Source organism: Taudactylus pleione, unplaced genomic scaffold, assembly GCF_031769625.1.
Source record: "Taudactylus pleione unplaced genomic scaffold, aTauple2 ptg000061l, whole genome shotgun sequence".
Classification (NCBI taxonomy): Eukaryota; Metazoa; Chordata; class Amphibia; order Anura; family Myobatrachidae; genus Taudactylus; species Taudactylus pleione.
The window spans coordinates 4359760-4373432 of record NW_028284463.1 but is presented as its reverse complement, the minus strand read 5'-3'; positions in this window follow the sequence as shown (position 1 = coordinate 4373432).

The window sequence follows — 13673 nt, the reverse complement described above, 5'->3', positions numbered from 1 at the left end:
CTCTCGTGATTTATCCTCTATCCTTAATGATCTAATTTCTCTCTGCAACAAAGTGGATATACGCTTTAGAGAGTGCCAAGCTGAGCAGCACAGAGCTGATCATTTTAGTCCTCATCCTCTACCTTCTCCTGCCCATTCTCCTTCCTCCTTTATAGATGAAGAACCCATGCAAGTTAATCAAACCCATCTTTCTAAAGAAGAATGACAGAGACACATTCAAAAAATCCTTTGTCTATACTGTGGAAACAAGGGTCATCTGGTGGCTTCCTGTTCATGCAAGCTGGTAAACACCCATTCCTAACTAGTCACAGGGACACTCAGTTAGGAGTATTACTTCCATCCCCAAAGCAGATTGATTCTGTCTTGTCCATAGCTCTGGACATTAAGTCTAGTCTGGTGCTTGTATGTGCCCCCCTGGATTCTGGGGCAGCAGAAAATTTAATGTCCCTTCATTAGGCAAATAAATTACAAATTCCTTGCATCACCTTGGATCATGCTATTCCATTGACCTCTATTTATTTTAGACCTATTTAAAATTAGACTAAAAGAACTCAACCTGTTCTAATTCATATATGAGTCTTTCATGTTGACCAAATCAGCTTCTTAATCATACCCAAGGCTTCCCATGAGATTATACTCGGACACCCCTGGCTGTGTAAGCACAACCCCCTAACTGATTGGAGTTATATGCAGGTTCAGTCATGGAGTGAGAATTGCCAGAGGGTCTTGGCTCCCGATGATCTGACCTGTGAGAGAAATTCAGGCATTAGAGGTTCCATCTATACCTAAAGATTATCCATCTTTCACCCATGTTTTCTCTGAGAAACAAGCTAACATCTTACCTCCCCATAGAGAATGGGATTGTCCCATTGACTTGTTACCTGGGAAGACGCCTCCCCTTGGTCAGACCTATCCTTTGTCCTTACAAGAAACTGACCCATGTCGGAATACATCTGAGAGAATTTAGAAAAGGGCTTTATCCAACCATCTACTTCACCTGCTGGAGCTGGATTCTTCTTTGTTTCTAAAAAAGAAGGAGGCTTGAGACCCTATATAGATTTTAGAGGCCTGAATTATATCACGGTGAAGAACAGATACCCACTTCCATTAATCACCAAATTATTTGACAGGCTCAAGGGATCCACTATATTCTCTAAGTTAGATCTCCAAGGTGCATACAATCTCATCTGTATCTGAGCAGGTGATGAGTGGAAACTAACTTTTCACACAAGGGACAGTCATTTTGAATATTTGGTCATACCATTTGGGCTGTGTAATGCACCTGCTGTTTTTCAAGGTTTTATTAATGAGATCTTTAGAGTTCTCTTACATGTCTCAGTTGTTGTCTATTTAGATGACATTTTGATTTGTTTGTCCTCTCCTGAGGAACACCACAATCATGTCAAAGAAGTTTTGTCTCGTCTGATGAAGAACCAACTGTATTGTAAGTTGAGGGCACTATGGCGCGGTCCTTCTGGCGGGGGAGCTGGCATGTGGAGATTTGCATTGCATATGTGCAGAGGTCTGCCAGCATTGGGCCATCTTGACAGGGGTAAGACTAGTGGTGTCTTGGCATCACAGCTGTCTGGGCACCACCATGTTGTCTTGGCCATGTGACATAGCAGGCTTGTCTGTGGGTCACCAGCTCTCTCTGGCCTATCACGTTCTGTTGTTGGGTACTTAAGGGTGTTTGGAGAGCCCTGTAGTTGCCAGTGCAATGTGTTTCCCAGCATCATCTGTGAGAGAGAGAGTTCCTGCGCTCCTGAACCTGAGACCTGTGCACTGGTGCTTGCCCTAGCTCCTTGTCTGCCTTTGGCTCCTTGCAGCCCGTACTGCTTTGCCTTGCCTTGCACTCTGCTGGAGATCGCCCTGCACATTCCACCAGACCCACTCCTGCCTGAACCTGTCTCTGCAGTAAACCCATTCCTATACAGCCATCTTCACAGCTTTACCTGATTCACCTTTCAGCCATCATCACAGCAATACAGGATTTTCCCTTCAGCAATCATCACTGCATTCCTAAATTCTCCTTTCAGCCATCATCACAGCATTTCCATATATCCCTCTCAGCCATTACTCTGCATACCCGGATATCCATTCACCTTATTCATCTCTGTCACCATGCTGGACATTTGTTTATTCTCACTCACTACAGTTTCCTTGTGCTACATTTTTTAGTTTGTTATTACTGGACTTTAGTTTATCTTATTGTTCATGTCTACCAACATTCACATTAAACATCCTACTTTTCAGTTTAAACTTGTTCCGATGTTTACTCTTGTTACCACCCCGGGTCCACCACAAACACAGACTCTAACACAATTCCTTTGGTCAGGTCTAGCCAACATGGATCTGTCTGAGGAGAAGGAAACCCTACCTACTTCCTCCTCACCTGCTGTCTCTCCATACCCTAGAACCCCGACTCCCAGTCCTCCAACTTAGGTCCCCAGTGCATGGGTGGTCATACAAATCTATTACTAGAATGGGTCATATCCCACATCTTCTGCCTCCCCCTTGACCTTAACTTTGCTTTCCCACTACACATCCCCACTTGCACCTATCCCTCTAACTCCATTGTTGATTGGAAACTGATCTTGTTTCATAATTTCCCCCACAAATTTGAAAATTCACTTAAAGCCCCAATCACACTACTTGAGTTGTCTAGAATTTTTCAAAGACTTAAAGCATCCAAAGCTCCAGGACTGGATTGTCTGAGATGAGATTTCAATAAAATACTCTACCCCAGATCCGAAATTCCTTAGTCACAGTACTCATAATCATATCCTCTTCTCTGAGTCAATCCTGCTTCATTTCAGCAAAACTGCATGTGCTCCCCAAATCCAGCATTGATTTATCCTTGCCTGCTTTGATCAACCTAACTCTTTATTAAATCTGTACTATAAAATTCACACCAAGATTCTTGCTGATAGGTTGAAAATAAACCTGACATCATCCACTCAGGTCAGACAGGCTTTATTTGGGGTCATCACTCAGTTGTTAATGCTACAGTAGTCATGTCCTGTCAGCTAATCAATATTCTGGTGCTACAGAAAAACCCACCCCAGACCTGACATTAATTTTTTATGCCAAAAAGGCATTTTAACATATTTCCTATGAACATTACCCACTTTGGTTTACGATCCTCCTTAGTCACCACTCTAAAAGTTCTATAGATGCATACAGATTTCATGTAATGGTCATTTATCCTCACACTTTATAATTCTAAAGGAACCAGACAAGGGTTCCCCCATCTCCCCTTCTTTTTGCAATTGCCCTAGAACCCCTTATTATCACCCTATGCACTTCCCCCACATTTCATGGAGTATGCATTGGCAATGTTGATCTTATCCCTGTTTGTTAAAAATAAGTTGCTGTTCCTTTCAAACCTCTCTAATTCATTACCTGCAGTACTGCAAAATTATTGTCACAGTTTTAGTATTCCATAGATCTGGCCCTTGGTTATGACGGATGTGCATAGGCAACATGGAGGTTTGATTATAATCTGGCTCATGAGTCTACACAGGATGGTAGGCCCACTAGTGTCAATGAAGTAACCACAGACTTGTGATATACATGGATATGGAACTGGAATCAAAGTAAACAGACCAAACACTTTGGGCGACCCCTCTTCTAGTGACCTGTGAAGGCCAGCTAGACCAGGGATACACTTCAGGAACAAAGATGACCTCTGGGACACAGAACATCATACAGTAGTACCAGTAGAGTGGAACTCAGCACTCAGATCAGGAACCAAATATTTATGTTGGCAGAGTATAACTTGAGGAAGCTGGAACTCTGGTACAGCTCTGATGCAAGACATGGAACTGGAATCCAGTCCGGAAATTAGTAACAGAGTCAGAATAAGCAATACAGCTACTGGATACCTGAGTGTACAGACTGTATACTGCACACTGAACCCAAGTCCGGGAACCAGCACCCTTCTCTGTACCAGCCCAAGATAATAGCACACAGCAAAGGGAAACCAATGCAAGGTCAGCTTAATAGTATTGCTGAATTACCTGAAGTGAACTACTGAGCACAAAGTTAATGGAGAACAGGTAACTCACATGCACTTTCCAAAAAGGTAGCAGCCAGAAGCACAGACATAGAGCAGGGTCCAAGAAGGTGAGACACAGTGGTAGGTGAAATGAGCCATGAGTGCACTTTTCAGCTCAGTAAAGAAGAAGGAGGGCAGATCTGTATGCAGTGTAGAAGCTGAAGCGCTGACATATGATGGTGTTACACAGCGGCAGATGGAATGCAGGTCATGCCTCACAGAGACCAGCATTGGGAGCTGATGATGGGAAACAGCGAGTCCACCAAGAATAAAGGAAAGTCACAGGAGACACAATACCAGAACACAGGGAATTAATCCGGGGGCATAAAACTGTTCTGAGAAGGAACACAATGTTTAGGCAATGGGTTGCATTAATAGGCTGGCTTAAATAGGGATTGGTGAATAGAAAAAGGCCTGTCTGGCCAGATGAGCACACAGGTTCATCAGGTAATCACAGATAAGTGTCTCTAGGATGTCTTGAACACTGAAATTAATGAATGTCTAAATCTGTAAGAGATGCTAAGACCCTGAATCATGACAATTCTACCCTTCTATGGATCTTTCTCAGGCTATTGACATTGACAAATTGGCCATACTTCTGATTGGTGCTCTTCAAACCACCCTTGCCATTCTTCCCAACCTAAATGCTTTCAAATAGCCTCCCACACCCATTACATACCTTAGAATTCAGTTCCCTTCAGACCTTTATCTCCTATCAAAATGTAATTTGCCTCAGCCATTTCTAATAATACTGGTGTGATATATAATCGGAAGCTACTCCGTCTTCCCAATGATGGGCTGGGCTGCGGACCTGAAAAGTATAATCTTCCTATATACAATTTAATGTCATGCAGATGCTCACCATATCTCTTTCACAGACCGGTAGTCACTCTCTGTCCAGTCTTATGTCTTGCTTTCTATGGCAACATAAAAAAAATTGACATGTCCAAACTGACAGCCCCACGTGAATTGGGAGGTATAGGTATACCTGACTTGTCAGCCTTCTCCCTATCTGTGGGCCTGATTCAGCATGGATCACTATTTTGCTTATACACATGCAGCATAGTTGATAATGTCAGCGGTGAGATGCAAATTATTACATTTGCATTGTGCTCACAGCCTAACAAAAGGACGCCCACTTCCTCTTACTCACATCCATATACTAGGGCAACATAGTGAAACAATTAACAACATTGAGTAACATTGGACCCATATACACACTTGCACAAGCCCTGACCTTACTCAGAGTTTGCTAACAGCCATGCATGCTATCAGTGCTATGGCTGCTTATGGCCACACAGTGGATAATTTATGCACACCCCTGCAACGGTGTTGAAACACACTGGCATGCCTGTGTTCACTCGACCACCCCCATCACCACCCACAAATGGCACTTTCTGTTAATCACTCTGCTCTGGGTCTGCGTAGTCTCTACAAACAAGTTCCCATCACAATTGCTAGTTCGCACACTGCGATGCATACGGATGTGCAGAACGCAACAATTGCCCGATTGCATGCATATTAGCAACTGTGTTCCATGCTGAATCAGGCCCTGTATACCTTTGGTAGGTTAGTGACTGGTGAAAGTAGAAAAACAATGTGCTAGATCAGTGCTACAAACAAAATGAGAAACCAGCCAACTAAGGATTAAACCAGTTCCCTATTAGATAGAATCTAGTAATTACTAATGTAAAAATTTTGACTCTTAATTGGTCTTCTCATCTAGATATAATAACTCTGCAAATGATATAACCAGAATTTTAAAGAACTACCATATATACTCGAGTATAACTCGACCTAAATATAAGCTGAGGTACCTAATTTTATCACAAAAAACTGGGAAAACTTATTGACTGGAGTATAAGGCTAGGGTGGGAAATGCAGCAGCTACTGGTAGTAATTCCCCCCCTGGTACTGCACCCAGTAATAATCCCCCCTGGTAGTGCCCCCAGTAGTAATATCCCCCCTGGTAGTTCCCCCAGTAGTAATATACCCCCTGGTAGTGCCCCCAGTAGTAACCACCCTGGTAGTGCCCCCAGTAGTAATATCCCCCCCTGGTACTGCCCCCAGTAGTAATCCCCCCTGGTACTGCCCCCACTAGTACCCCCCAGTAGAGAGAGATGTAATAAGAAAAAAAAACCACTTACTTGAAACCAAGCTCCTTGTCCCGACGCTGCTACCAGCTCCTCCGGCCGCTTTGAGTTATGGGAGAGAATGATGTCTCTCCCATTACTCACTGTGGGAGCCATAAGATGGCTCCTGCAGTGGGAGCAGCAGCAGCCGATGAGAGTCTGACAGACTCTCATCGGCTGCTAATTACAACAAACACACAGCTGCAGTTGCCGGCGGCTGTGTGTTTGGCACTGTGTAGTGCTGACCGAACTCCGTCCGGTCAGCACTACACACGCGGTGTAGCAGTGTCACAGAGACACTGGGTCTCATTCAGACCCGCTCGCAAGCGCAGGATGCTCGCAAGCGGGTCGAGGTACCCAAATGCGCATGCGCACGACGGAGGCTGCTCAGTCGTGCGCATGCACGAGACCCAGCGAGCAACGTGGAAGCCGTCGCTTGGGGTCTCGCACCAAAGGGGGCGTGCTGTCGATGGTGAGTGACAGCACGTCCCCTTTGGTGGGCGTGCCAGGGCGTGGCTGCCCAGACAGAGGCGTTCCCATGGGAACACCTACCGTCTGGGTCCGGCCCCACTGACATCACTAGTGATGTCAGTGGGAGTGATTTTGGCTCTGACAGAGCCAAAATCACTCCAGGGCTTGAGGCAGCGAGACCCTACCACAGGGTCTCATCGCAAGCCCGATGGCCGCGATGGTCTTGACCATCGCGACCATCATCATGGACGCTCGCATAAGCTGTGGGTGGTAACCCTCAGCTATGTGAGCGTCCAAGAGGCCGCTCCAATATTAGGTATGAGGGCCCTGATTCAGTGCGAGCACTCTGGTCAGAGCGTCTGGCTCTGAATCAGGCCCACAGTCTGCACCATACCCTGCAGCTGAGTGAGGAGCCTTCCAATATATGGTGCCCTACCCAGCTGCATAACGGGAGAACTGGCCCTGGTCCTGGAGCATCACTGGAGTATAAGCCGAGGGGGGGCTTTTTCAGCACAAAAAATGTGCTGAAGAACTCGGCTTATTCTCGAGTATATACGGTATTCTTTTTCTATTATTAGATCCTCTTTTTTATATATATAATTTTTAATGGATTTTTCTCAACTTAAATATAAAAGAGATGACTATTTTAAAACAATCACATAATTGCATTAAGCAAATAACTTAGCAGTTTAGAGCATAGGTATAGCGCAATTACAAAATGGAAATTAAATGAAATAATACAAATTATTTTAAATGCAGATATCAAATTAATAGCAGAGATTTGTTTTCTAATGGATCTATTGCAGTGAGATAGCTCCTATGCTGCGCAATCAAAATTATATGAAAGTAAAATCCAATAAACATACTTTTTCAAATTACAGAATTAGATTAATAATTAAAGAAACTATTATGTCAAGGTTAGGAGTAAGGGGAGACAAAGGAAAACACTTATGGGGAAGGGGACAGGCAACTATAATTATAGATTAGGCAGGGGTATGTTGATATCGAACATGTCTAATCCGTTTAGAAAGGATATACATTAATACAGATAAGGTCATGGAAAAAAGAAGCAGAAAACAAAGAAAACATTGCTAAAACAGTAACAATTATAATCAGTTAAGATGATTGAGTACTGTAGATACCAATCAGTATTTTCAAAAAGATTCGATATATGTTGTTGACTGGCAGTATCTAGGGAATCTATATAGATTTCCCATTTTGCATAGAATTTTTCAATCCCTTTGATGACATCTGGAATAGTGGCTCTTCTATAGAAATAGAGGAGCTGTAACAATTTTTGTTTAACTAACATTAAGGATGGTGCAAATTTGGAATTCCAGTGAATTAAAATGGCTTTTTTTCCCCAGAGTGAGTATGGTGGTAAGTAACGGAATGATAGATTTTTTTGTGAGAACCCTAATTGCCAGATTTTGAAGTTTAATCATAGGCATGCCAGAGCATCAGGATGTATTCTAATAGAGAAAGTCTAATTGATATAGTCAAGTAGCTTATTCCAAAATGTCTTTATTTTTCTACATTCTCACATACAATGAACAAAATCTGCAGACAAAACACCACTTTTCAAACATTTTCCTGTTTCACTAGGGACCATGTGTTTACTTTGTGATGAGGTGATGTAAGCTCTATGTAGCATATGAAAGTGAACCTCCTGCAGATAAGCTGATTGTAGAAGCTTTAGGGATTTATCATAGTGGGTGAATAGGCTGTAGATTTCCTGTAACTCTGTAACTCCCATTGAGGTGAGATAATGGTTGGGAGTAAGTTAGGGTAACTACATCTAGTCTTAAATTATTACCCAGAAATGTGAGTAAGGTATCTAATGAGTGAGTCTGCATTGGGCTTGAAATTAAGAGGTTATATAATGAGGGACCTGAAGGTACATATTGAAGTACTGTCTGTGGAGGTAATTTCTAAGTTGGAGGTCTGAGAAGGAGAGTAAAGCCCCACCCAGATAAAAAATGTGAAATGAGCAAGTGAGGCCCTTATCACGCCATGTCTGGAAATTAGAATAATACCTCTTTTACACCAAAAAACCCAGGTCCGACCTGGGTTTTTGGACATGGTTCCAACTTTGGTCAGACCCAGGTCAGACCCATTTACACTTCACCTTTGATCTGGGTTACTCCCAGGTCAGCCCTGTTCACACTGAACTCAGGTCTGCCCTGCTAAACCTGTGAGGTCATAAAAAGTGGGAGGTGAATGCTCCACAACCACCAATCCGCTCATTTTAGGCATGATCCAGGTCAGATAACCCGGGTTGCACCGTTTACACTGCACCATTACCTGGGTCCATCCTGGGTCCAACCCTGGTAGCTACCTGGGTTGGATTGCAGGGTCACTTGACCTAGGTTATTTTTCAGGGACCCTTTTACACTGAGCTACAACCCGGGTAGACCCAGCAAAAACCCAGGTTTTTGCTCAGGTGTAAAAGGGGTATAAGTAAAAGAAGAGGGGAATAATGGGTTCCCCCATAGAGGAATACATTGCATAATAAAGTGGTTACTATCATATTTTTATATTTTTATTAAGGATTAAGGATGAGCCAGGCCTGTTATGTATCTTTAAAGATTATATTATGCATAATGCTGTGAGGAATAAGATAATACTTTGTTTGGAGAAGAGCAGAAGTAGAATAAGGAGAGAAAGAGCAATATCTAAGGCTTTGTCAGTATATTTTTTCCAACAGCCAATTAGCAATATATTGGTAAATACTGCTAAAGAGTATGCAAAGATGTTAGGAACTCCCAGTACTCCACCTTTTCCTCAACACCTTTAGTTTTTGTCTCACTATGCTCTGTCTTTTATTTTGCCATAAGAAATTTGAGAATAATGAATTTATTTTAAATATATCCTTGTGCTTAATGAAGATAGGGAGCATCTGGAAAATATAATAATCAAGAGAGAGGTAAGGATTTCCAGTTGTCAAAAAGAAGGAACATTTTTTGCTGTAGCCGGGGAGTAGTATAAATTATATAGAGTGGAGAGGGCTGACCCTATATTAAACCCAAGATATTGTATATGATTCGAAGCCACTTTAAATGGTGGATATTCAAATTATCTGTTTGTGATAGAGGGAGTCCACAGATATATAGAAAATCTGATTTGGCAATATTGATCTTGTATCCTGACACTGGGGCTGATTCACAACATTACAAAAGGGGGGGAAAAGGAAATGTAGGGGTAATGGTCCACAGCACTGGAGGTAACTAGCAGGTATATAAAATATATGTAATGATTCCTACATATATTACCAGACACTTAAGTCCTTAAGGGGGTGCACCCAAGGAGCAAAAATGATAAATGTACAGAGAGATTCAGAAAGTACTCCTATTGTAGGGGCACACCACTACAACATTATAAAACACAATATATATTAATATATTTAAAACACAGGAATCAGCATAGACAAGTGCACATGAGCTCAGATAGTTCACTCAATGAAATATTCCTATAAAATAGAGAGTGTATACACAAAGAATAAACAGATGAAGTGAAAAACACACAGATTAAAAAAGCACCAAAACCATACAAATTGTCTGGAAACTTCCAATAATCCTAATTAATCTGTGAGGTTCCCCTCAATTTGCTGGGAAAATTATTTTATTTAATAAGGTAACAGGTATTCCCCTCAGTGATATATATCCCTAATAAGAAAAAATATAACCTGTGGTATATTTGACCCGGCGTTTCTCCGGTCTTGGAGGTTGTGGCTGCGCTGTCTGTGGAGTCTGTTTCTGTGGTTGTTGCACCTTCAGATATTTGTCCATGGGCAGCCAGACTGGTATTAAGCAGCTTTAGTGCCACCTGGGAGGCTAATAAGATAGCCAAGAGGAATGTTAGGTGGGCGGGCAGGATGGAGCTCATGGAGACAGCTGCTCACTCCTCCATTCCGTAACCAATCTAGATCCTCTCTTTAAACAAAGTTTGAAAGTAACACCTTCTATTTTTTGTAAAGACAAAAGCTTACAAAATTATTTAGCTCCTAGTGATGTTACTTCTGAAGAGCAAAAACAATTAAGTTGGTTGCTTCCAAAACAAGGGGGAATTATTTTTGTAATCAAAAAAATATGTGATTTGCTAATTTTTAAAACATAAAGCAAAAATCTGTGTATTTACTGTAAAAAAGGAAGTTCACAGCTAAACAACATTTTTTTATTGCACCAACTCTTCTGTAATTCAGTGTGATTGTGGATTGCAGTATGTGGGTCATACCACTCACCAGATCAAACAATTGTTTTTTTATCATTGCTGGAACGTTGTTAACAAAGTACAATCAAATAGTGTTTTAAGACATTTTTATAATAAACATGATGGATATCCTGCAGGAATTAAACTGTGGAAATTAAAACATTTATAGGGGAGGATACATTTAAGATATTATTTATGAGGCAGGCACAATGGATACATGTGATGGGGACTTTGTATTCAGATGGGCTTAATTAAATAATTGATTTGGAATTTCATTAATAAATTAATCATTGAGTTTATAACTAGGATGTTCTCTCCTTTCACCCTCACCCCTCACTCCATTTTCCTTCCCTCCCACTCTCCCCTTTTTCCCTTCCTTCCCTCTCCACCCCCCTTTTTAAAATTTCATCTATATATCTCCTATAATTGGTCATTACCATGATAGCTTAAATTCAGGGTTTAGTTGCATAACATGTTTATTCTAGTGAGTTTACTGAGTAATCTTAGTCCTTAAGGTCTGATTTGGAATGTCAAGAAATACTATTTATTTATTGTGTATCCAACTCATATATTAATTAATTGTGGTTTTATTTTAAAGTATCATTTTTTATATCACTGGGAATTATAAAGAGGATCCCATCAATGCTTTAACTTTAACTAGTATAAGTAGTATTTTTTTGGCAGCCTACACAGGTGTAACCTGAGTAATAAAACACCTGAATGTTGCAGTTATTAGGAATTACTGTCCTTTTAAATTTCATTGATTGTTATCCAGAACCTCACCTTCTAACGAAACTCTCAAATGAAGAGAGAAACGTGTTAAAGGAAGTGGGGATTAAGTCTACAGTTTTCATTCTCTTTTACTAAGGAAAGTCCAAGCTGATATTGGTTTGTACCAGAGCCTATTGGAGTGTTATACATTACCCAAGTAGAGACATCTTGCAGCATAGCGATCATACTAAATCTGACCACCCAGTCATATTGCCACCAATGCCACCAAAGCTTACTTACTGTGGATGGCAGCTCCTCTAAGAGACAAGTGGGTAGTACAGCACTGCAGTGGACATTACTTTGGAGTGGTTACCTAAAGTGGGTCCCTCAGCCAATCTGACTGATTGTAGCCACACTCCCATACATGTGGATATAGCAGGGGCTTGAAAACTTTAGCTGGATATTAAGAACTACAGATAAGCACGAGGAGTATTTTACTGATGCACATAAGGACTGTACATACACTCACTATAAGGTATTTGCACCTATTTTAGCTAGACCATATCATTTTTATGAGGATTACCTAAAAAGTCACTGGCTGTTACAACATGGAGAGATACTGAAAGAGGGTATCTCAGAGCCTAGGACTGGAAACCATCATCTCATACTTTGCAGTCAGACTCCTTACACATAAGCTATTTGCTCTTGCAAATTCTCACTATATGAATCTACTTGTAGTTGTCAGTATAAACTATTAAAACTGTGCAGATTTATGTAGTGTCTGGAAGATTTCTTATTCAGAAGAAAATACCTACATTTGTAAGTTGTTTGATTGCTAGTGAGAGGTGATCTGTTTGAACCCAGATATGACAGCATTGAGAAATGTGTTAAATAAAGGTGTCTGTAAATGTCAAGAAGCTCTCAAATTAAGTGTATGAATGTGGTAAATGTAGGGATGTGCAGGCTCGGATAGGTTCGAGTTTGCACGCCGAGTTCCGATTTTTCCCTCCAAAAAAACGGAACTCAGAAAGAGGCAAAATGTCATCTTGCATGGACAAACATCATCATTCCTGGACTTTTGTAGAGGAGTGATGATGTTTGTCCATGCAAGATGACGTTTTGCCTCTTTCTGAGTTCCGTTTTTTTGGAGGGAAAAATCCGAACTCGGCATGCAAACTGGAACCTATCTGAGCCTGCACATCCCTAGGTAAAAGGGGATTGGTGTCCAAATCTATTTTCTTGGAGTGTTTTGAATGTCAGTAAAGGTGTTCAATAAAGTCTATCTAGATAGATAGTTAAAAGGAATAGAAAAGAAAGGGAGCAAAGCATAAATAATAGAAATCCAAATTAGTGTACTGTAGATAAATCGCAAGAGGAATATAGTATTTGTAGAAAAGTATATATATATATATATATATATAAATATATATATATATATGTAACACATGGTATAGAAATAAGGACTCAGACAGACAGGTACTTGGGAAAACAGTGTCTTTTTACTGGCAACAGACACTGCACTTTAGCATACATGAGCATAGGCATGGACACACACAGGCACATAAAAGACAATAAGCAAACAAACATAAAGGTTCCCAGCACTCCTCATGCTTAATAGTGAGCAATTGGCCATGCTCTCTTAGCATAGCCCTTGGTTCCTGGTGCTACAACACTATGGCTCCTACTACCTGGCCACTAGACAGCATCAGGGCAAGGAGCATCAGCAGACCCTCCAACATGACCCATTCCATTAGGTACAAAATGATCTGCTCCTGGACTTCCCCCTTAATTTATGATTGCAGCCACCTGTGGTGAAACACCTGTCTCGTCATTTACCTAGTTCAACACAGGTGACTGCAATCATACATTAGGTGGGAAGTCGAGGAGCAGAACATTTTGTACCTAATGGAACAGGTCATGTTGGAGGGTAGGCATCAGGTGTATGACAGTTTTAAACCCTTCCTGTGTTGCTGACTTCCTGCTGACTCTAGGCAACCTGAGAAACAAGTTCAATATCTCCACTTTGAGCTGTGTAGCCCAGAAAACCCAGAATTCTACACCTCCAATGCTAATCCAGAATGCACAGACTTCAC